We start from the raw sequence: 21,870 nt of genomic DNA on the forward strand, positions 1-21,870 counted from the left end.
CTATGATATCCTAAAATAAAACTAACAAGTGAAAATAAAAAGAGATAAAACAAAATAAAATTAATAAAAGAACAAACATAGGTTGGGTTAACTCCCAAGTAGAGCTTGATTTAGCATCGCTGCACGAAACAGATTGGCCTAGTTAATCAAACTTTACTAAGCTTCCATCCTTCCACAGTTTTGATCTCATCCTCGGTGCACATATATGATTTGATTCTTTGAACTTTTCTCCATCCTTCTTTTCTAGCTTGATTGCACCATGCGGAAAAAACCTTGACTCACTCAAAATAGTCCTAACCAATTTGAATTGAGTTTGTCAGAAAATAAGTGCATCCTTGAATTGAAAAGAAGGACTAGTTCTCCGGGTGGAAATGTTTGCTTTTAAATTTTTTGGTTGTGGCACTTCTTCATTCACTCTTTGTACAAGATTGCGCTCTAATATGCATTTAGGAGGAATTTATCAAGTTAAAGCAGCTTTGTCACAATGGAGTAAATCAGCCTTTGGAAATATATTTCATGAAATTGAAACCCTGGAAGAGATCATCAAGGTAAAGGAAACCCAATTTCAGAACTATCCAACACCAACCAATAGACAGGAATTACACAAAGTGCAGGCTGATTTAAACAAATTCTTACATCTAGAAGAAGAATTCTGGAAACAGAAAGCTGGGATGCAGTGGTTTCAAGATGGAGATAGAAACACAAAATTCTTTCATGCACATGTACAAGGGAGAAGGAAAAGAATGCAGATAAGAAGAATGCAAGGAGAAGATGGGAACTGGATAGAGGAGGAAGGAGAAATAATCACAGAAGCCATCAACTATTACAAAAATCAGTTCACAAAGGGAGAAGAACCAAAGGAATATGAAATTCTAAACCACCTTCCCAAAATGATCTCAAAGGAAGACAACATGAGTTTTGAAGCAGAACCTACCAAAGAAGAAGTTAAGGCAGTGGTCTTTCAATTAAATAGGAATAGTGCAGGAGGACCTGATGGCTTTACAGGTGTTTTCTACCAAGACTGCTGGGAAATCATTGGAGAGGATATCACCAATATGATGAAAGCCTTTTTTTGTGGTGCAGAATTGCCCAGGTTTGTTACTCACACTAATTTAATACTAATCCCAAAGAAAGATTTGGTTAACACTTTTTCGGATATGAGACCAATTAGTTTGAGCAATTTTGTGAACAAAATCTTTTCTAGATTGATCCATGAGAGACTAATTTCCAAGATAACTAATAATATATCAATCAACCAAGCTGGTTTTATTAAAAACAGAAGCATAGTGGAGAATATTCTACTGACTCAAGAAATTGTATCTGACATAAGACTAAGAACAAAAGATGCTAATGTTATAATGAAACTGGATATGGCAAAAGCCTATGACAGGGTATCCTGGCTGTTTTTAACTAAAGTTCTTAGACAAACAGGATTTTCAGAAAAGAGTATAGACATGATCTATAGAATTGTCAGCAATAATTGGTACTCAGTCTTGATAAATGGACAACAACAAGGCTTTTTTAAATCAACCAGAGGAGTAAAACAAGGGGACCCTCTATCCCCTACCCTATTTATCCTAGGAGCAGAAGTCCTATCAAGGAACCTAAATGCATTACACCATGACTATCAGTTTAAGAACTTTGGCATGCCTAAATGGAGTCCAAAAATCAATCATCTTGCATATGCAGATGACATGATTATCTTTACCTCAGCAGATATAGTATCTTTGCAAAAAATAATGGGAATTTTAAAAAATTATGAAAAGACTTCTGGACAAAAGATTAACATGGACAAGAGTGCTGTCTATATGCATAATGGAGTTCCAGCTGACATCAGTATCACAGTTGAGATTGTAACTGGGATCAATAGAAAAGAATTCCCTTTTATGTATCTGGGTTGCCCTATTTATCACTGTAGGAGAAAGAAGGAGTTCTTCAATACATTGACCCTGAAAATCATGAATAGACTACAAGGATGGAAAGGAAAAATGTTATCTTTTGGAGGAAGGGCAATTCTTATTAAACATGTGCTACAAAGCATGCCAATACACATGTTATCAGCTATTAACCCCCCTATTGGAATTATCAAACAAATACACAAGATGTTTGCTCAATTTTTTTGGAGCAATACAATTGGGGGCAAGAGTAGACATTGGGTGGCTTGGAATAAGATGTGTATCCCAACCACAAAAGGAGGCCTAGGATTTAGATCACTACATGATGTGTCATTGGCATTGTTTTGTAAAATGTGGTGGAACTTCAGAACAAAATCTACCTTATGGAGTCAGTATATGACCAACAAATATTGTAGGAAGGAATATGCTACAGTGGTACAATGGAAACAGGGATCACAGACCTGGAAAAAAATGCTAGAAGCTAGGGACCTAGTAGAACATCAAATTTGGTGGCAAATTAGGAAAGGGGATTCACACTTCTGGTTTGATAACTGGACTGGACTAGGAGCTCTATATTATGTAGATCCAGGGAATAATTATGATACAAGAATTCAAACTGTCAAGGAAATAACAGAACAGGGGAGATGGAATAGAAGAAGACTAATGGAAGTACTCACAGAAGACATTGTTGATCACATAATTAATAATATAACCACCCCCAAGGAAGAAAAAGATTCTGATAGACCCTGGTGGATACTAGACACAAGTGGAGCCTTTAGTACTAAATCAACTTGGGAGTTTATTAGGCTAAGGGGACCTCAAATGAGCAAATACAATTTTATTTGGATTAAGGGTTTGCCTTTTAAAATTTCATTCTTTTTGTGGAGATGCTGGAAATATAAAATCCCTACTGATGATGTCCTAAAAAAGATGAACTTTAATATAGCATCCAAGTGTTGGTGTTGTATAAATCCTAAGGAGGAGACTATACATCATGTGTTCCTAACATCAGAAACTGCTAAAAGGACTTGGTCCTATTTCTGCAAGGCTGCAGGAATAAACATGGAGGGAGTGCAGCTGCAGCAACTAATTGGGAAATGGTGGAATGCCTCAGTAACTGCTAGATTGAAACAGATATACGCTGCAGTGCCATCAATTATAATTTGGGAATTGTGGAAGAGAAGAAATGGTATCAAACATGGGCATAGGGAGATCAGTAGCTCAGTTATATATATAGTACTAAACTCTATCCAAAGACTAGTACTACACAGAAATCCCTCAATTAGAACTATCCCTACCGGTTGGAAAAATCTGGTACATATGATGGAGGAAGGCAAGGCAAGATTGAAAGTAACACAAGTTAAATGGAAATTTCCTCCACTCGGTTGGTGTGCTTGCAACACAGATGGAGCTTCTAGAGGTAACCCAGGGAGGAGTGCTTATGGTTTTTGTGTGAGAAATGCACAAGGAAACCTAATATATGCTCAAGCAGATGAAATTGGAGATGCCACTAGTATAGAAGCAGAGGTGGTGGCTCTACTGGAAGCCCTAAAATATTGTAAAAATCAAGGACTTAATAATATCATCTTCCAGACAGACTCTCAAACCATTCAAAAAATTTTAACTGAAGACTGGAAACCTCCATGGAACATAGCAGGTTGGATTGAGGAAGTGGAGGAATACAAAAGGGATATGGATGTCATCTTCAAGCATACCCTAAGAGAAGCAAATAAACTAGCTGATGCTCTAGCAAATTATGCGCTAGATGAAGGACCAATGCACTGCTACTTGTTTAAGGATTTGACCACAAAAATGAGAAGTATCCTAAATAGTGATAAAAGTCAAATTCCTTATTTAAGAATCAAGAAATTCTGAGAAGATGGAGGAAAAAGGAAAAGAGACGCAGGAAGAAAGACGAAACCAGAAGGAGGAAAATGATTCCTCATATAACAGTTTGTTTATTTTGCAGGTACACACAAAAGGACTAAACAAAATAAAGAATAGGACAGCAATACACTTAAACAACAACGAATCGACTCCAGAAGACAGATCAGACACACCAGCAACTACAATGACGGAAAACAAACTGAGAGGAATAGGCACACATACTAGACAACCTTTATCACTAAGACACAACAGATTCATCAAAGAGGAAGGGTGCACATCAGAAAGACCACACCTTTTAGCACTTTCATCATCTGCACACCTCAAACAGAGGACCAGCTTAAACAACAAAAGTGGAAAACAACAAGGGATCAAAGCAACAAACACATACACAGGGCTAAAATACACAAGATTCAGGTAAATCAGACACAAATCAGAAGAGAGTTAGCCCCTTCATCACTTTCATGAAAAACGATTCGGCAAAGAGGAAGGGTGCACATCAGAAAGACCAAAACACAACATCTTTTGGTACCTTCATCATCAACACACCCTATGGAAAGACGACAAGGAGAAGGACCCTCTCCTAATCAAAGCAGCAAACACACATGCAGGGCTACAATACACAAGATCCAGGTAAATCAGACACAAATCAGAAGAGTTTTAACCCTTTCATCACGTTCATGAAAAACGAGTCAACACACCGACATGCAAGGCTAAAAAACACAACAAGCAGCTAGATCAAGAGCATATCAGAAAGGAACCATCATCAATTTGGTCCCTTCATCATCACAAACAGAGGAAACGAAGATGAAGATAGAAGAAGACGAAGAGACACAAGGAAGACAATTGGGAAAGTGGATACAGTGTATTCAAAACATTGACAAAGTTTTGATAATAATAAGAAGCCCAAAGGGCGTATTTCATTTTAAAAAAAAATCAAGTTCATTTATTTGATTCATCCTTCTTTCCAATGTGGTATCCCAATCCATATTCAACTTTTTCAACGCCCATATAGCTTTGTGTTCAAACTCTATGGGCAAATGGGAATATTTCCCAAAGACAAGTTTATAAGATGACATACCTATGAAAGTCTTGAATGCAGTGCGGTAATCCCATATAGCGTCATCAGTCTTCTTTGACCAATTCTTTTTATTTGCATTCACCGTCTTTGCAAGTGTTTACTTGATTTCGCGATTTAAGACCTCGACTTCTCCACTAGTTTATGGATGGTAAGGAGTTTCTACACTATGTAGAACCTCATACTTCTCAAGTAGTGCTTTGAATAATAGATTGGAAAAGTGGGAACCTCCATCACTGATGATTGACCTTGGTGTACCAAATCCTGAGAAGATATTTTAGTTGAGGAAGGTGGTGACACTCTTTGCTTCATTATTGGGAAGCGCGGTAGCCTTTACATATTTAGATACATAGTCAACCGCAACAAGGATGTACTTCATTTAACTCGAACTCATAAAAGGACCCATAAAGTCAATTCCTCATACATTAAATTGTTTAATCACTAGCATAGGAGTGATTGGGAGTTCATGTTTCCTTGAAATTCTTCCTACCCTTTGACAACAATCATTAGACTTGGAAAAATCATAAACATCTTGATGAATTGCTGGTCAGTATTACCCATATTGCAGAATCTTATTGGCTATCCAGATACCACTATGATGACCTCTAATAGGTGACGAATGGCATGCCTCTAAAATACTCATCATCTCGACTTCGAGTATACAACGAGGAATAACCCCATCAGTACAAATATGAAACAAGTATGGTTCTTCCTAAAAGAACTTCTTCACATCCGACATGAACTTGCAGCATTAGTGAAAATTCAATTCAGACGGTACTATATCTCTTACCAAGTAGTTAGCAACATCAGAAAATCGTGGAATCAGGTCATGTGATGCTGCCAATACATGTTCATTGGAAAAGGTGTCATCTATCTCAACTCCATCTTCCAACTTTGACTTTGCCTTTTATTCAAGCCTAGAAAGATGATTGGCAACCTGGTTTTCAGTCACTTTTTAGTGTTTTACTTCAAAATCAAACTCTTGAAACAATAATGCCCAACGAATCAGTCTCTACTTCAAGTCCTTCTTTTCTATGAGATATCTCAATGTTGCATGATCTGTTTGTACAATGACTTTGGTGCCAAGAAAGTAGGATCTAAACTTCTCCAAAGTAAATACTATGGCAAGAAACTCTTGTTCGTTCATAGTGTAATTTTTTTGGGCAACATTAAGGGCTTTTCTAGCATAGTATATCAGATATAGAGTCTTCTCGCTCTTTTTTTATAATACTACACCAAGTGCTACTCCACTCACATCACACGTGACCTCAAACGGCTGCTCCCAATCAGGTGCAATGATGATAAGAGCTGATACTAGTCTTTGTTTCAATTCTTCAAATGCTTTTAGATAGTCCTTATCAAATATAAATTTCATCTCCTTCTCAAGTAATTTGCATAATGGATGTTTTATTTTGGAGATGTTTTTGATGAAGCAACGATAAATACTAGTGTGTCCCAAAAAGCTTTTAATGCCTTCGATGAAGATGGGAGGGACGTAATTTTTTGATTACCTCGATCTTTGCTCAATCCACTTCTATGCCTTGGCTTGAGATATTGTGAGCTAGCTCTATGCCCTCTTCTATCGTAAAGTGACACTTCTCCAAATTGAGCACAAGGTTGCACTCTTCAGAAATTTGGAGTACATCTTTGTGATGAACCAAGAAATCATGGAATGAGTCACCTAAAATGAAAAAATCATCCATGAAAACATCAATTGTATCCTAGACCATATATGAAAAGATAGAATTCATACAACGTTGAAAGTCGCTGGTGCATTACATAATCCAAATAACATTCTTTTGAAAGCGAATGTCCCATATGGACACATGAAGGTGGTCTTTTCTTAGTCTTCGGGTGGTATAGAAATTTAATTATAGCTCGAATAACCATCAACAAATAATACCATTTTTTGCCAGTGATACAGTGCAGCATATGATCCATGAAAGACATTAGAAAGTGATCTTTTTTTGTCCATGAGTTTAACTTGCGATAATCCATGCACACCCTCCAACCAGTGAAAGGCCTCATTGTAGTGAGCTCGTTCTTTGCGTTTGGAACCACAATAATACCACCCTTCTTTGGCACACATTGGACAGGACTTACCCAATTAATATCGGGATCAGGTAAATAACTCTAGCATCTAACCATTTGATGATCTCCTTTTTAACTACCTCTTGCATAGGTGGGTTGAATCTCCTTTGGTACTCAATGATTGAAGTTCGGCATGAGTTGGATTTTGTGAATACATAAACCTAGGGGGATGACTATGATGTCGGCTATGGACCATCTTATTGCTCGTTCGAAATGCCTCAAGACAAATGTTAGAGCTTCCACTTTCTTTTGGTGAAGATCAGAAGCTATTATGACCAGCAGCGTGTTGTTGGGCCCCAATAATCCATATTACAAGTGAGATGGCAACACTTTGAGTTCCAAAGTTAGAGGTTCCTCGATGGATGATTTTGTAGGAAGGGTTGTTCTATCTTTCAAGTCTAAGTCAAGTCTCTATGGTGTGTGATTGAGAATTCCAAGGAAATTGAGTGCAAAAACCATCTCTTCATACTCCTCAATGTGATCTCTATTGAAGTTTATGATGACAACAGCTAGAGCTTCAACACCCAATCTCTTTTTAATGGGTATTTCTGGCTGCATATCATCAACAACACCAATCACGGACACTACTCATAGCTCATTGTAATACTTCATTGCTCAGCATATGTCAAAAAACACTTCTTCATTATTTAGTCAAAACTTTAGTTAACTAGTTCCATGTCTACCAAACCACATACAGTGCTAAGAATGGTCTACTCAGAATGATAGAAACATCAAAATCTACCTCGCAGGAAAGAATGACAAAGTTTGTAGGGAATATGAATGATTCAACCTTCACGAGAACATCATAAATAATGCCCACAGGCTTCTTCACTATACGATCTTCTATCAAAAGCTGCATTGACATCGGTTTGGGGCCTATGCCCAATTGTCAAAACACTGGTAGAGGTATCAAATTAATGCTAGCACACAAATCGCACAACACGTTTGCAAAGTTGAATGCCCTTGTGGTACATGGTGTGGTGAATTCTCTAGGGTCCTCTTTCTTCTGCACAAGTGAGCGAGTGGCAATTGCACTACAATGATGCAAGTTATTGGTCAGTTCAAAACTCACCATTCTCTTATTTGTGACAAGATCCTCCATAAACTTTGCATATCCAAACATTTTCTCTAACGCCTCCAACAAAGGAACATTCACATAAATTTGTTTTAACATGAAAATAAACTTAAGAAACTTTCCGTCTTCGGCCTTTTTTTAAATCTTTAAGGAAAAAGAGGAGGAGGTTGTGAGTTGGAGTATCTTCTTTCTCATTGCTAGCTTTCTCATTATGCTTTTTATCTCTTTTCTCAGACAGTTTGGTTCTTAGGTTTTCACCTAATGCTTCTTCCTCAGTTTTTCTTTCTATTTCATCTTCAATAACAGATGTGTGTGCATCATCCTCAAGTTCTGGCATTGGTGGATCCACCATTTGAGCGCCACTTTGGGTGGTCACAACCATGCATTGCCCGTCTTTCTTTTGATTTTGAATTGTATTACTTGGCAGAGTTCCTTTCTGGCATGGATTCAAAGACGATAAAATCTGCCCCAATTATTTCTCAATAAGATTTATGGATTTAGAATGTGACTCAACTTTCTGATTCATTCCTAAAAGATTATTGTGTATATTCTTAAGGTTATCCTTTGTTGTGTCATACATTTTCATCATCTTTGTCATTATGTCTTTTATTCTTGCACTTCTTATCACCCCATCTCGATTTTTAAGTGACATGTATGCACCACTTTTGTTGTTATCTCTCCTTTCCCAATTGCCTTCTCTGTCTTACCCGCTGTTTTGATCATTGTATCTATTTCATTTATAGTTTTTCTCGCGATTGTAGTTTTCTTCATGATTGTAGTTGTTGTCGCGGTTGTAATGTCCCTCTCGATTGAAGTTATTATAGTTCCGACCGTTATTTCCTTGACTTTGGCACCAAGAATCCTAATTGGATTCTTGGGCATTAGTCTAGAAACCCCTCGCTTAATCATTCACATAGTATACCATCTTCCTCATATCCATAATCATCATGACTTGGCACTCTACCTTGATGGTCAATTGCATTAATTTTCTCTAGTCCCAAGTTCTTGAATGTCAGTTTGAATTCAATTCTTAATTGAGCGATCCATTGTAGTACCTCTTTGTTTGGTATCTTGAAAACCTAATTTGTGCTAACATCAAAAGAGTTTTTTTTGAATTTTCGGTGTCCCTAGTGGTCCAAGATCGGTTAGCCTTTGCAACATGGTCGAATTTCTCTATAGCCTCTTGAAAGGTGTTGTCCAAGAATGCTCCTCTAGTAATGGTGTCTGCAATAACTTTTCCATTATCATCATGTGCATGGTAGAATAGCTCAATAAGTGACTCGTCAATATTCTATTATTTGGCACACTTCGTAGATACTTTATGAATTTTTTCCAGGCTTAACTAATTGATTCTCCAGGCATCTGTAGGAAATTATTGATTCGGTCTCTCAGTTTTAGCTTCTTTGACAATAAAAAATACTTTTTGACTAATGCCTCATGTATTATCCCAAGTTGTGATGGAGTTGTATGGAAGTTCAGACAACCAAATTGTATCTTCGCCAGTAAGTGATAATGGCAAAACACGTAGAATGATGACATTCATGGTTATTTCTGGGTCGCCAACACTGCTCTTGTAAACGTACACTACATTATTGAGATGGGTGTGAGGATCCACGGATGCCGGCCAGCAAACAGACCTCGACTATGAAGTATATGAATCCGCTTGTAATGTTAAACTTAGTTCTAGGAGGCAATGGAGGTAACATGATGGCACTAGTAGTTTCTATGACGTCATGGTTGACCCCGTAGTTATTCCAAATGCCAAATTTAGGTCACTGTCTGGGTGGAGGACGTTCTCTCACTACTAGTTGATTGTTGAAAATATTTTGTGGTTGATATTGCCAAAGATATTGCGGTTCATTCTCTTGTTGCCCTCTTAGTCATTCTGCATCATCACCAACTTCATGTCATCAATTATTATTGTTGTTGTTTGTCATCCTACATAGGGCTCTTTCAATTTTGGGATTAAAGGGACTTAAGGAAATGTCTTGACTTCTAGTATTTGGCATGCACTAGGAATAAAAACCTTTTCAGCACAAACAAAAAAATTAGAAAGTAAAATAAGGAAATAATGACTGCAAATCAAATAATAAAAATTAATCTAATCTAAAAGCCTTATTCACCGATAATTGCACAAAAATTTGATACACCCAAATTACACCTCCCTAAAGAAGTATAAAGTGGTCGTTGATCAAATATAGAGCTTAACAGAGGTTAGAGTTGATCCCACAAGGAATATGGTTTAGATTTAGGTTAATCGTTTATTATTTGTTTTGGTAATCAATTATTTTCGTAAAGAAAGAAGGTTTTTTTAAAGTAAAAGTAATGAACAAATCAAATAGCAAGTATCAAGTAACAAAGCAACAGTTTAATGTGATTTTAAATTAATATGAAACAAAACTAGAGTTTACGTGTTTCTCATAAATCCTTAACTATGTAGACCTTTTTTTATTAGTAACCCTTTTCTAGTGTGTTACATGTAGAATCGGTAAGTTAAGTTCACCTAAGTCTTTGATTATCCAAATAAGTGAATTTCACTATGCAACTTGATCCATCTACGAGTGTATGCTTCACTAACCCTTACAAATGATCCCAGATTTAGCTATCCCTTGATCCGTTCAAGCTAATTAGATAAGGATGATTAGCCCAAATCTTATTGTTTAATCCCTTTTTCCATTCATTACCTTCTTGATCCAGCAAGTAAGAATAAGCAATCAAGCAAAGGGAAAAATAATACATGCATGCACACTATTCAATAATTACTTTTTATTAAATCTAAACAGTTAATTCTTCATGGTATGCACAATTCTGGTTTTTGAATTAGCTACTTATAACTACGTGATCACAATCAATAATGTTTGGGTTAAAATAAATCATGCACTTACAGTAACGAATATGAGAATCCAAAATCTTTAAATAAAATCCAAACATAATCGTTGATAACAAAAAATAGAAATTCAAGAATTAAAGACCAAAAGTAGTTAAATCTCTATTCTCAAACCCAAAATGTGCATAATATAAAAATAAACCTAAGGAATGTGTTTATAGAAAACTAATCCTAATTAACTATGAACTTGAAAGAAATAGGGAACTTAAAGTCAGTTGAGTTTTACGACTCGTTTCTACGAGTCATTTTTAGGTTGATGAGTCATGGACCTAACTTGTAACCCAGCACTTTGCACTGATGAACTCTTTTTTTTCATGGATGACTTCTACGACTTGTAATCTTCGAAACTACTCATGTACTTCATTTGTATGTCAGGTCCTGACTTTCAAATATTGTAGTCTCTTCTAAGAATAGACTTTATGACTCATAGAATTTTAGGCGAGTCGTAGACTTGACTCATAACTCCAGCTTTGGCTTTAATCCTCAACATTGTTTTGACAACTGCCACCTATGACGCGTAGAAGTTAATAAGACTTGTAGGTTGGCCTTGTAGACTCTAAAATTCCTGCAAATCAGTATTGTGTTTCTACGTTTAATGCTCCGACTTAGTTTACTGCAAAAGTAAACACAACCAACATCAAATCTACTAACAAATACTTAAAAGACATATAATTTCTCAAGTTTAAAATATTAAAAGTATTGTAAATCCACAGTACATTAGAGTCTTCACTCCAAAGTAGGTAGTTTGAATATTTGTTTGCATGAGTTTATTCTTGGTGACTTTTCGAAAGTGCCAACAGAGGGAATCAGGTCTTGAGAAGAATGGGTTGCTCAAAAGGTTTTGTTCAGGAGTGTGAGAAACTCTAGAAATTAAATACATTTGGCATTCCAAAGAAGTTTCTTTTATGCGGTCTATTAGTTATAGTTTGAATTTATAAACAATGTAATGCTTCCCAGGTCTAAGAAAAGAATAGTAGCTTTTGTTGCTGATTTGTTTATCATGGAAGCCCTAAGTAAGTTTGATGCTATCAATTTGCCAGCCATTTTTTTGAAGCACATGCACAAGACAATCACTGTCAAGGATGGAAAATATGGCATGGGGTATGGGTACTTTCTTACTCAAGTGTTCAACCACTTCAATGTTCCTCTAGGTGCTGGTGCGGCGGGAGTTGTAAAATAGTCATTTTCTATGAACACTTTAGTGGAGTGTGAGTGTTTTGAAGGCAAGACAAGACAGATGAGCAAGATTTCTTAACTCCTGATCGAACAAACCAAGTTGAAGCATGAATTTAAGGAAATGGAAGAACATCTAAGTGCTAAAGATGTTGAGATTGCAAGATTCAAAGCACAGTTGACTAAGGCGCAATCAGAGGGACTAGGTTCTTCTGAACAGTAGAGGAAGAAAATGTTGGTCTTGCTGCACAAGTCTCAAGTCTTAAGGATAAGTTTCTTCAATATCATGAGAGCTCTGTTGATCAACTGTCCCTTATTCTCAAGTCTCTTACTCAGAAACCCCATCCTCTTAGTGTTATTTCTTGAAACTTCCCTGATTCCTCTTGATCAAGTCACAATGGTTAATATTTGCAGTTATTTTGTAATATTTTGAATATTATCTTTTAACTTGTTAGACTGAATGACTCTATTTCTTCTTGAACTTCTTAATTCATTACTTATTGATCTGTGCTTGTGTTGCCCATAGTGGACATGACTTTTCTAAGATGTGCATTCTTTGCTCTTAGTTTACCGTTGTTCCTTTTTTTATGATGTCAAAAGGAAAAATATATTATGAACATGCATGATGATCCTAAATCAGTCAATGAATTGATTGATAGGGGAAATGCCATGATGATCCTAGATCAGTCAGTAACTTGGTTGATAGGGGAAATTGGTTGATAGGGAGAATGGCATGATGATCCTAGATCGGTCAGTAAATTGGTTGATAGGGGGAATTGGTTGATAAGGAAAATTCATTGATAATGGGAATGGCATGATGGTCCTAGATCAGTCAGTAAACTGGTTGATTGGGGGAATTGGTTGATATGGGAAATTCATTGATAAAGGAAATGGCATGATGGTCCTAGATCAGTCAGTAAATTAGTTGATATGGGGAATTGGTTGATAGGGGAAATTACATTGTGTGAATGAAGTGAACTGAACTAAATGAATGTGTGTCTAAAAAGGAGAATATTGTATAGGGGGTTTTCATCATCAAAAAGGGGAAAATTAATAATATTGGTTTTGATGATTTACCAAACTAAGGGAACAGGTAAGGACCTGATCCTTTTTGAGGACTCTGAACTAATATTGACAGCAGACAATCATACAAAATTGATTTTGCCAAATTTGTAGGTCTGGTGTGTGCACGGATGAGTCCTTTTGCAGAAGGACAATTGTCTATCCAATAGAAAACGTCCAACACAATATATATCGTTTATATATACATTCTTTAAAATATTTCTCTCCTTGAATTTTTGGAATCTCAGAAAGAGAAAAATCTTGAAGATCTTGCTCTCTGAAATCAACTCTCTCTCGAAGAAGTACCTGATAGAGTTATCAGTCTTTTATTTTTACTTCAGAGTTTTGGTTTCTTGGTGTTAATCTATGTGAGATCTATTTCTAATCTATAAAGGATTTATATCAATTTTTGTTGTTCATCTTGTCTAAATGACTAGAGATAGTTATGGAGACTACTTAAAGTCTAAGTCAGCTAGAGTTTGTTGATTTAGTGAGCAATAAGGTTATTGCTTTAGATCTGAGTGTGACAGAGTTGTTGCATTGAGGGGGAAGGAATTGTGAGTGCAATTTCTAAATTGTAAGAGTTTGTAATCTAAATCTTTGACTTTTCTGATTGGAGAAGTTAGAGGTGAAATCCTGTGAGACAGGTCGTGATTTTTCTCTCTTGAGCAAGGAGTTTAATTTGCACGTAAAATCGTGTGTCTGATTTTACATTTTGTTCTTTACTTTTCTGCATTGATTTTCTGATAAGGGACCTGGTCCCTGACGTTTAGGTGGACGCGTACATTCTATCAGAGAGAGTATGGTGAGAAAAAATTGTGGAGTGGGAGAAGAAAAATATTTTATATTTTATTTTATCTCTTTTTTGGGAGAGAATGGGATAGTAATACTTTAATATTTAATTTTAATAAAATTCTAATAATTTATTTACTTTTTGTTTTTATCCATGCGAAGTGTGATGTCACAAATTTTTTTCACATGAAAGAGAGAGTGTAGTACACACACCATTATGAGAGTGGAATAAAAGAGACATGTGTGTTTTTTTAAACTAATAAGTCATAGTTTATGTATGAAACCCACACTCTCAAAAATTTAAGTATGAAACTCAAAAAAAAAATTAGGTGTGTTTTTTACATTTAGCTATATAATAAAAAAAAATTACAAAGAACTTTTGAGTGGAGTAAGAATGTTGTTGAAAAGAAACAAGAAAAATAAATTAAAAATTATGCCAAAATTTTTAATTTTGTAAGGGGAACATTCAATTGGTAGTTGGGGATTGTTATTCTTGAAATCAGTGCAGTGCCAAAAAAGTAGGAGACAGCCCTAAAAGAAGTCTTAAGAATCCATAAGCAACCAACCAGACAGGTAGTGTGTGGACATGTTATTCTCCACGAGTTAATTATTTGAATAATATTAATGGTCTAACATTTTACCTGGTCGGACTCATGAAAAAAAAGTAAAAGGTAAAATATTCATGAGGATTGCAGCAACATTGTTTTTATTCATTTGGAAATTTCAATCCCATGCATGCACGAATAATTATATTATAATCTTTAGTGAAGTAGTAACAAAGCTTTAACGTGACGGTTGGGGACAGTAAATGCAATTTTCACAGCATGGTGAATTTACCAAGACAAGGGACAATAGTCAAAGAATAGAATAAAAAATGTAACATAGTAGGAAAAGTGAAACACTAGCGCAAATTCATGGTAACATTTTTGTGGTTGAATGAACCTTTAATTCCTCGTGAAGTGTTGCCACTTTTCTGTTGCAATTTCTCATTAGATCTAAGTAACTTTGGCTTCGTTTAATTTGATTGTTGATTAAAGTGCCGGAGATATTAGTAATGTAAAGATTAATTATTTAGGTATTAGTAATGTAAAATTAATTATGTAGATATTATTTTTTCTATTTCATATTAATTGAATTTTTGAGGGTTTTTTCATTGATCAAAATAATTAAATTGTTCAACGTTCAAGATCGATGTTTGAAATTTTTTTCATATTTGTCCTTTATTTATTGAAGTTTTATATTTTTCTAGGAGATAAATTACACTACTTACAAAGCTATATTTATTATTTTACAAAGAACAATAGTGAAAACTATGTTTAAATTATGCCCTTAAAATTTTTTTTATAATATGTGTGCATTGTCTCACAAATTCAATTAATATGAAATAGAATAAGTAGTAATATATGAATTATTATGCAAAGTTAAGTTATTTCATCTTTTATCTGATATAAATAATACACAAATTATTATATAACTTACATAATATGTATTAATTATAGGAAAAAGAAAAATATAAACCAAAATAGTAACAATGCTACGTTTATGTGAAAATGAGAAAAATTAACCAAACATTATTTGTTTTTCTATGTATGAAATTAAGTTATTTATTAATACATAAATAAGTCTTTTTCAACCACCAACCAAAAGACCCCTTGTCTGGGACTTGCTACACATCATGAGCCCGACCCGAACCAGTTTCGATACCTGCGGAAGGATTTTGAAAAGCTTTACTTCTCATATTTACATCAAATTAATTAATAAAAGTATCATTTTTGAGTGACAAACAGGAGTTAAAATATATAGGTATCTCTGTATTTTAATTTGTATATCCGATTTTAGCTGAATACAGAAGTAAAACATATGTTTAAATTTATGATTTTATACTAAATATATGTAAAATGTATTAAAATTTTATTTAATCATGCTATATTAAATATGCCATATAAAAAATTAGAGTTAAAAGAGGCCAAAAAGGGAAAAAGATATTTCCTTTAAAACTAACTAAAATGAAAAGTAAATCAAACAAATTAAAATGATTAAAATATTAATTAACTGATGTTCAAATAATAACAATATATACAAAGACATAATATACTTATTCGGCCACTCTTTATTTTTCTTCTCTCCATTTTTTCATTTTCTTGCTTGGATTGAGGACACATGCCATAAGTTAAATTTTATGGATAAAATTTAATTGACAAAATTAAGTATAGAGATCAGATTAGATAATGAATATATTATATATTTGGTTCTAAAAAATTATTATAATCACATAATTTTAGTAATTTATTATTTTTATCCATAAATATAGTATAAAAAAAAATCTTCCTACATTTTTTCCTACACAGGATCTACCCATCAAACTTTATAAAAGATTCATTTCATTTTGTGAATCCAAACACCTCCTATAATCTTGTTCTACATTATAATATTTTTCTCTTCCCATTTATCAATACTAATAACGAAACACAATATATTTATTCTAATGATTACTCTTCACCGTGTAGTTTCTTATTGTTTATTTTATTAAAAATATTATTAGTCGTTTAATTATCGTCCAAGATTGAAAGTCTTATATGGAACAGTGCGCTATTTTGTAACTCAATCTGTAAGTTATTAATTTTAAAAAAAAATTGGACGAAAAATTTTTAGAGGGAAAAAAAGTAGGAAGAGAGATTTATTTATTTTTATTATATTTATGGATAATATGATATATTTCGATTGTCCGGAAGGGACAAAAAAGAGATCTTCTTATTTTCTTTTATGCCTCTTCTTTTTTGATAGGATTTTTGAATTTCTAAATATAGTTTTAAAACATGTGGATTATATCGATGTTATTATAAAATAACAGTGAAATAGATAACAATAATTGAATAATAAACGAATGCAAGAACAATAATAGATAGTTGAATATGGAATTTGTATTATTATAATCATCATGATAGCGGCCAAAGATCTTGAGAATCCGAAGCCTTTGTTGTAATGCTTATGAGCACGTACATATAGAGTGCTTAATCGGAAATTCTGGAATCCCTATTACAAATGCCTAAGGGCTATTTATAGAGAAATCCTAGAAATAGAATCCGCATCCTACTAGTCTTTCATTTGGTCACAAATTCTGTAATTGTGTATCGACACACAAGGAATTTAGATTCATTGTGATATGCAGACTGAAAAGTCTATCTCATCTTTATCATATCCGACTATTAGGGCTGTACAGGGCAAACCGATAAATCGCACCAAACCGACAAACCGAACCAAACCGGAAAAAAACCCCGACTAGTGGTTTGGTTTGACTTGGTTTGGTGTTTGAAAAAAAAAAATCCGACCATTATAGGGTTGGTTTGGTTTTAACTAAAAAAAGTCAAATCGAACCCAAACCAACCCGATTATAGATATACTACTTTTAAATTATGTTATACATACAAATATTTATTAAAATATAATTTATAAATATTTTTTAAAACTTTTTCATAATTTTTGTTTTCTTTCTTACATTTAGATTTAGATTTGAGAAGCTCATCTAAATAATATACAAAAAAAGCTCATCTTATAAAGTTATATTATAAAGTTAAAACTTCAAACAGTGTTCTGCATCCATCTTATATGTTGATATTTTGTACTAGAACTCTTTTTAAGAAGTACTGCTCTGTGTTTTTTACTAGATACTATGAAAACCCGAGAAACCCAAAAAAACCCGAAAAAACCGAAAAACCCGAAAAAACCCGAAAAACCCGAGAAAAATTGATATAAAAAAACCCGACTTTTATTGGTTTGGTTTGGTTTATAGATTTAATAATCCGACACAAATGGTTTGGTTTGGTTTGTAAAAAATCCGAACCAACCCGGTCCATGTACACCCCTACCGACTATAGTTGGGCATTTATGTGCCCCTAGAGATAGACGGTGCTTACTGTCACGATTAAAGTAACGGAATCATGCGGACACCTATTTTAATCTAACTAGATATAGACGAATTCTTATCACTTATTTCCATTAATAGAAAGTAATTAAATAACATATCTATAATATATCAGAATAAACATCAGAAAATGACTCCTTTTAAAAAACTTTTACAAATAGCTAACACTTCCCAAATACCTAGTCTAAACATGTATAAGAGCTTCTAACATAGTACAAACAGAAGAATTAAATAAATAACGTAAAGACCAACACAGTTTTCACTTGAGAGTGAAGTAGATGAAAGTTGATGATGAGTAACCGCCAACTCTCGTGCTTCAAACACCCTGAAACAATCTACACCAACAAAAGGTGTAGCAAGAGTGCTATTAGTAGAAAACAGATAATGAGTATGCATCATAGGTCGATCTGGATTAGATCCACATAAAAATATCACAACATCAACAAGAACAACAACCATAAATATATCATATTTAATTACTCCTAAATTCATTCATTCTCCTTTTACCTTAGTCCTTCGCAGAATAACAGAATTTTATTATTACCTTCTTAGCTTAATCCCTAGCCTTTTTCCTTAACATCATCTCTCATGCATAATAAATATAGATATAAGGATAATCAGCACATATATTATAATCAAATAGCATCGTTATTTCACACTATTCATTTTCCAATTTACTAACAATTTAGTTATCAAAACAAAAATATAACCACAGTTCTAAAACAAGTAGATAAGAACTCACATAGTTAACACATAAGTCACACTTCATCAAAACATCACAAGTCATTAAAACACAGTATGACACAAGACATAAACACAACTTGCCACCTTCCCTTAACATGTTCACAATCCAATTCACAGACTTATGAAGTGTAAGGTAATTCAACCACACTTGGCACTTATAAGAGGATTTAAATTGCAAGAGTTAAGCAGATACTAGTCCTTTAACATCACAAAACTTTTACTAGCATCAAAAATCATGAAGCATTGAATCAGATTATTTATCAACACATATCATTGAAACAAATCATTACATGCGTGTCAAAAAGAAATAAGTTAACAATGCACACGTCATGATGCAACAAAGTAATTCAAAATGCTTGACATGATCAAACAAGTCAATGGAATTCATATTCATTCTGGCCTTGCAATTGCATAATTATTGCACCTGTTAGGAATTAATTGCATACCTCTCGAAATTATAATCTTACTTTCATTTGTATACACATGATAAAGGGTCATATGTTTGTCCATCTAGCCATGACCTGCAGGATACCCTAGGTGTTCATGTATCATATTATTGTGATACTCGACCCCATATGAATTGCTCATACGTAAGCTCACATCGCACTTGAGTCACTCATCATCCGCACTCATCATCCGGATAGTGGTTATATGCTCACTATATATGCATATTTCAAAATGTTATCTTCTCTAATTATCTCTCAGAGCAACGTATCAAGCATAAATAGTCATGTATCATACCGACATGATACCCGATCTATAACTCACAATCGTTCGTTCGTAAGCTCACATCAGACACGATCTACCCATCATCATAATAGCTATGTATTCTTACCATATCATCATATCTCAGTATGCATCATTGTTTCAGCTATCTCTCATAACAGCACAATAAATATAAAATTACCAAAAGTGCACATTATAAGCATCATTCATAATAATCAGGGCAACGGTTTCACATACTTATTAATACAAGAATCATTATCCCAAATCAATAATTAATATAGACATAGTCTGAAGATCAATCAATATGTTCTACAACTCATGTTATATATCATAGATAATTTAAGTCTAACTCCATGTAAATCTTTAGTTATCGCAGTTGCTTTCTCCACTTTAAAATATTTAGTCACATTTACATATTTAAAGAAATTATTCATTCATGCTTAACTTTAATTTATATTTTAGGAATAACTCCTTCTCACCTAATTTTACTACCACTTTCTAGCATTATATTTTAATCTCATTGTTGGATGGTATTCAGTGTATGGATCTTCACTACAATGAGACATATTCGCTATAACGCCCTTCTCTATGGTGAAGCCCATAACAGTTTCAAATAGAAAAGAGAGGCATATAGTTTTTTTTCACTTTTCATAATAATTATCAAGTATAGAATTATCTCATTACAGACAAATAAAAATTACAATCAGTTGATTCTATCGAATTCCCAAGCTTCTTTCACCTTAACTATAGACCTCCAAATTACTCTTTCGAATTAACCACATGCAATCCCAAGTAATTCATTCACATTACTCATTCTAAGTTTAATTCATATAATTATTAATACATGCAAGACATACGCATACATACTATATTAATTACATTATACTAAAGTTCATAAACAAAAACACCATGCTCGTAGGTCTAATCATGATTTCTTCATCAATTGTATGATGTATTTACTTGTCACTAATTAAGTTTATATATAGTTTAAACCATAGTCCGCCTTAACTGGATATCTTGGAATAAGCAAGCTACTCCTTGGGTGTTTTTTCCTTCCCTTCTTGTCTCAAAATATTCAATATATGACAAACAAGTAATTTTAAGAATAACTAACTAATCATTCACTCTTTGTAAGATCAAAAAATTGGAAAGTCAAGAAAAAGAAAAACCTCATAAACAGTTCTTGGTGTAGCACTGGACAGACCCTTGTACGCACCGTAAAAGTTTATACACTCCGTAGAAAGGTGTTGTGAAGTGGGATAAAAAGATAAAAAAAGGCAAGGTGAGTTATACAGAAGGTCCTATGATTTGTATAAGGTCCTACAGACCATAGAACTAATAGTAGGAAAGTTTCACGAAAAGGCTTCAAAGGAAGGGTTATACGGACCCTTGTACAGACCATCAAAGGAACCACAGTTCGTAAAGGGTCCCGCAGAAATGGACTTGGAGGATGGAACGAGAGGCGAAGTCTACGAAAGGGTCTACAATCTATAGACACAATCACAGACCGTAAGGTGGTTCATGGAACTCAATCCCCAGAGATTTGAATGAGTCACTCTTCACGAAGACCTTCATGACCCGTGAAGGAGTTCACGATCCATAAATCCCTTCGTCAAGTCCCCCTGGCCCAGACCTTGATCTCATTTCACTCTACGGACACCAATACGGTCTGTAGTAGGTTATATGAATAGTATAAGTGGCCCGTGAAGTCGATCCGTCAGTCTTTTGCCAGAGGTGTTTGGTTTTTTTCTCATTGTTTTAACACTATACTTGGACGTTTTGGGGTATATTCCTAAACTAATAATGACCCAAAATGCTTAATTAACCCTCAATTACTCTTCGGATCAAAATTCTCTGTCTAAAAGAATTCTCTCAAAGGTTCTTCTTCAAGATCAAGCTAGAGTTTTAAAGTTCAAGTGCTTCAATCTCCATTATTGTAAAGCTTTGATTTTTCAGGTATGTGGGAATTCACCAATAGATTTCATTCATCCATTGGGTCCCAGAAGAACTCAACTCTCCTAAATCAATTTTACCCAATTCACAAGGGTTTCGAGTCAATTTTATGTGGGTCCTTTCTATATTGGTTCAATTGATGTTGTTACACTTGATCATGCATGAATTTATAATTCTATATGATTTTACATTGATTTCACATGAACCCATGCATAATGTTATGATTTTCAATTATGAACTATGAATTTATGATCAAGGATTTACGAATAATTTATGAAAAGCTATGAACTATATTTTCAAGTACGTTTTAAGTATGAATGACTGAATTACGAAAGATTTTCTCATAATATGAAAGAAATCATGATTTAGATGCTTAAAAAGGTAAGTATCTATATGAATATGTTATGATCATGATTTTCAAGGAGCTTTTCTTATGATGTATTTTATGAATATGGATTGGTACTCGTTTTCCTTTCTAAATATTAATAATTTACAATTCTTTGGGATTAACTAAGCACCGAGAGGAATTTGTGGTGGAGACTTGGTAAGGGAGTCTCTAGTAGCAACAGCTAGTCTCAAACTACGCTC

Source organism: Solanum dulcamara, chromosome 9 (genome assembly GCF_947179165.1).
Source record: "Solanum dulcamara chromosome 9, daSolDulc1.2, whole genome shotgun sequence".
Taxonomy (NCBI): Eukaryota; Viridiplantae; Streptophyta; class Magnoliopsida; order Solanales; family Solanaceae; genus Solanum; species Solanum dulcamara.